We start from the raw sequence: 5,607 nt of genomic DNA on the forward strand, positions 1-5,607 counted from the left end.
TTCAGCCTTCTCCGTCTCCACGTGTCAAGCAACTTATCACACCTCAATATATTTTTCCAATTTTATAATGTTACACAGATTGTATGTGATTTAATAAATAATTTTGATGTATTAATATAACATATTATTTTTGCTTTTAAAATAATTTTTATATACAAGGTTGCTATTCTATACAGGGAGTCCCAGAGCATACTGGTCACTGTTCATAAAAAAATAGATGGGATTGAGATGAACATAAAAGTTCAATATTGTTGTGGGTTTGGTCTGCTAATAATCGAGATATAAATTTTTTAAATTAATAACATTAATAAATATTTTATTGAGATAACATGGGTTAATAAATAAGCAATTAGAACAATTTTTAAAGTAAATTAGATTATATATACATTTATTTAGCGCAATCCATACATTTAATTGTCGATACGCAGTGTTCATTGCCGACAGGCTTTTCGCAAACTGAACATTATTGCAATTTTCTGCGTCTTTCGAACAGTTTTTTTATAGTAAACGTGACAAGAACCTGTAATCTTTTTCTATCAATACTGTCTCGAGGTTAAGTCAATTATCAATTCGCAAAATTCGTTTCGTCCAATTAATTGGAATTATTACCGTCTGTATTTACTATTAATATTAATATTAATGTTGTGTAAGATAAACAGGTTTTAAATTAATTTACGTTTATTATTTCCGCATATATCTGCATAGAGAAATAGTTTTGCATAATATATAAAAATTGTAAGAACTAATTTTCCATTACAAGAAATATGCTGTTGCGATGCTGTTCATACGCTGTGAATTATTCTGCCTAATGTGATATCTTTTGTTTTATAAAATAATAACTAATTGTTAATTGTCAATTGCTTTACCGTACAAAATCATAGAACAGGTTCCAACACAACTAACATATGCGCAAACACATTTGCGTTAAGTTTAATGAATAAGTATGCAGCTGAAAAACTTGTAGATGTCGATTCAATTATTTCTACACATAATTATCGATTTTATTTGGAGTATATGCTCTAGATATTAACTACTCGATAACTTTCCCAGGCAGCAAGGTGACGTCCACTGGACGTCAATAATTCGTCATTTAAGGTCGCGGACGTCATGTTACCAAATTAAGACGTAATAGTAACGTCATTTTTTGACCTATTAATTACGTCAGTCATTTATCCATCCTACAACGTATTTTTGACGTCATATTCTTGACTAATTAATAACGTCAGTTAATTGATATTTTATAAATATTGCGTGCTGTCTAGAGTATAATTTAGTTTTATTAAAAAAACAGAGCAAAAATTTTTATAAGTTTTTTTACATGTTATTTTGCATATGTAAAAATCAGAAAAAAAAACTGTAAATTTATATTTATTTATAAAAATATTAGTTAACTACAAGTTTCATGTTCCTGACTATTGAACTGATCTATAACAAATATGTATTCATGAGCATCAAGTGTTCACGGATCATCACGAGGTGCCAGGTTGCGTACAATCTTCGAAGTCAAGCAACGTCGACGGCGATTCAGAGTTGGATGGGTGACCGCGGAAGTTAGGCAATCCCAGATGTGGCTATGGTGTGGTGGGTAACGATGCTTGTTGAGAAACGACGTAAATTTTTTTTTTACATTATAATTATGTTATTTCAATATTTTCACAATGCAAGTACTGCATATATAGAACATATACCCGAAATATTTTCTAAAACGTCAAAATAACGGCGACTTTTACTACCTGGGATAATCATAAAAATGACGTTAAAATGTTGTCTTTATTGTGACGTCAACGGTCTGTGACATTAAACTGTCATTTTAATGTCATTAAGACGTCAATTAGTGACGTTTGCTTCGTCATAAAATGACCAAAAAATGACGTCAATTAGACGACACCTTGCTACTTGGGTTTGATATCAATCGACATTTCGTCAAAACTGACCGCGCGCTACCTGAGCAGCGCTCGGAGAGCCTACTTCTATTTTTTTCATGAAAACTTTAACAGACTGGGGGACTTGGAAATAGCTTAGATAGTTTCTATTGATGTTTATTTAATAAAGTAAATTGATTCCAAACGTTCACATATAAACACAGGAATTAAGAAAAACTAATGGTGAGGACCCGGGTACCCTCGGTGTGTAACAACAACGTGGTAAACGCTGAGTGTGTACATAAGGGTTAATAAGTAAGAAAAAAAGAGAAAAAAGAAAAGAAAAGAGAAATATTTTTTACACAAAATTTTTGATCAAATTTCATTAGAAAATTTTATTCTCATGCAACGATAAAAATAATACAAATATATAAAATTAATTAATTAAAGATATATACATGGGACATTTGTTTTCATATATCAATGTACAAATGATACACCTATATGTATATATAATATAGACTTATAATATACATAGAATTATAATATACATAAAATGAAGATAAAAGATAAAATTATTAAATTTTGGTCCCAAAAATGTAACTTTTTTTATGCACGTTTCTTTGTATTTTTGTATGTGCTAAATCGAAATTAAACGTTATTGTCAAAGAATATCAATAAGAAAATAAATCGCATTTGAATTGCAGCTGATCCACTTTTATCATAACCTCAAAAGATCAACGATCAAAAGATCAACGATGTGGACATATAACGGATCCGACTCCACAATCTGGTAATTTTCCTATCGTTCTTTAAAAATGGAATGGAATATTACAGTTGTCAATTCACTACTAATTAACCTTTTCTTCCGTCAAAAGGCACGCAAATATTGCATTATAATAGCCTAACGAAGTGATAAGAATTTCAAATGATTACAATAATAGATGATATACCACAACGCAACAGTTTTTTTTAAATAAAATTTTTAAATTATATTTGTTTATAATTATACAAATCTAAACTTAAAGTATTAATATTTCACAATTATTTCAAATACCGAGTGATTCTTTATTTAAATTTTTGGGTAATTATTTAGGGGAGGCAGCTTCGATGACCTTGACCTTGACATTTGTTATTAAGGTCACCCTTGTGAGTAAACTTCAAAAGATTTTAACAAATCACGAGCCGTCGCTCGTGATTCGTTAAAAATTTATTAACAAAAAAATTTTTATAAATACCACACATGTCGTAATTCCTAGATAGCACAAAATATTATCATAAATATTTATAAATATTTTACAAATTTTTTTTTGAAAAATATTTTTTAAAGATTATATAATTATTTTCATAAACCATTTAGAAATGGTGCAAAAATTATTATCAACAATAATATATAGAATATATTTTTAAAATGTACTAAAAAATATTTGTGGTATATGAACTCGAAATATTTTTTTATATTCTTTGATAATAATGGTACAAATATTTATTTTAAATATTTTCATAAATGTTTATCATAATTTTTTTTATACCTGACAAACTCGGACATAAAAATATGTACAAAATATTTATTATAAATATTTTTCTTTTTTGTAAATATTTTTAAATATTTTATGAATATTTTGTGCTATCTGGGATATTCAGTATAGGAGTACATCACATGGATTTGCGACTTTCCACGTGTAGCGAAGTTCACCTCTCCCCCCCCTTTGCTTATAGGAGAAAACGATATCCACGCTTGTACTTTACCACAAGGGTTTGCGACTTCAAATTTAAAATTGTGGCCAAAGCGACTTAAAAAGGTAATTTGGTTTGGATATATCATGCATTTTATAGTATTTATAAATTATATATTACTTAAGTTGAATTTGATATGATCAAAAGTATTATTTTGAATTTTGTAATTTTTTTTCCTTAAAGAAACATTATACACTTGGCGCGCTTTTTTTACCTTTAAAAGGTAATTTGGTTTGGATATCGTGCATTTTGTAGTATTTACAAATTAATATACAGGGTGTTTGGTAAAGATTTATGCAATTTTTATAAGCAGGTAGAGCGCATTAAACTGAACATAAAATCCTCATCGTTTTTCCATTTTCACAATAGTTAACGAGTTATAGACTTGTAAAATTTTCTGTATTAGCCCGGCCTACCGGCAAATGCAAGTACGCCGAGCGCCCGACCGCGGCGGCCGCCCCTCCCTAGCGCTTGAACCTTGAGATTGCTAGGCGCGCGGGGGGAGTTGTTACAACAAGCGGCAATGGCTACGCACAAGCGACACGTAAAGCTGGATTCTCCCTTTGAGTTATGATAATTCCTTACTTTTTTAAATAAAAATAAAATTTTCTAACGACAAAAAGTATGTGTGTACGTGTACATACATGTGTACAAAAAAATATCAGTTCTAATGCTTAAAGAAGCAGTAATTGCTTATAAAATAAGATATTCCTGTTAAATTACAAAGTATAAAAGTACAAAGTTCAATTTTACATACAAATTAAGAGTAAATAAAAAATTCAATAATGAATAAAAGAATTCAGAGTTTCTTCTACCTTTAATTGCATTATTAATTACGACAGATTTTCAGTAACTTATAATGTATTAACGATAGAAGAAATTCGAAGTTCTCTATCATATACAAGAGAAAATTTCTAGTTAAATTTCTAGTTAACCATACTAACGATACTTGACATAACATTGATCTCTAATTACCTATAATTACCGTAGAAGTTGCATTGAATAATTTATCCTGAAGTCGTTAGATCAAACGTGAATATTTTTTTATCGTGTTATTTTACAAAGAGTGCATATTAGGGATAGTATTTCGTGCATTTCGTAATTTTCTAATAAGGTGGTTACGAAAGGAGAATGATAAAGAATCAATCGTGACAAATCTTCGTTAATTTAATATTCCATAAAAAACGATGAGAGAATTTAATGCGGCAAATATTATATTATTTGCAGGTTCCATACGTTTTCATTGCTTTCTCTTTTTCGACTTTCTTATTTACAAAAGTTTATTGCGATTTAAATTTGTTCTATTTTTATTAATAATTTATAATCTCGTCATGTAATCGCGAGTGTACGTAGCAGCCATCGACGCGAGCTTAGGTGCGGTGCGGCGAGACGTGGGAACGGCGACGACGCCACGCTTCTCCTTCTTTCCCCCGCCGCCGCCGGCAGCCAATGCTTGAAACAGTAGGCCGTGCTATGGCTCGAGCGGCTCGAGCCCTTCCTTCGGCGCGCAAGGCGCGCTCTCATTCGCATAATTAAAAAAATTTATATCTCGATTATTAGCAGACCAAACCCACAACAATATTGAACTTTTATGTTCATCTCGATCCCATCTACCTTTTTATGAACAGTGACCAGTATGCTCTGGGACTCCCTGTATATGACTACACGGAGAGAATTTTCTCTTAAAAATTACCTTGAAAATCGTAGTAATTGTGAGACAACGTAAACCTTGAAGAATTTTAGTATACTTTTAACAAAATTTACTAAAATTTATTAAAATGTACTAAAATTTTAATAAAATTTGGTAAAGTTTTAGTAAATTTTGTTAGAAGTATAGTAACATTTACAAAATTTTGCCAAATTTTATTAAAATTTTAGTAAATTTTGTTAAAAGTATAGTAAAATTTTTTTCAACATCTTTTCAAGGCCAGATAACACAGAGAGTTTAAAAAGAACTCAATTGTATGTCACCAATTATGAATTCTTTTTAAATATTTTTTTAATAAAA

This window comes from Monomorium pharaonis, chromosome 2 (assembly GCF_013373865.1).
Source record: "Monomorium pharaonis isolate MP-MQ-018 chromosome 2, ASM1337386v2, whole genome shotgun sequence".
NCBI lineage: Eukaryota > Metazoa > Arthropoda > Insecta > Hymenoptera > Formicidae > Monomorium > Monomorium pharaonis.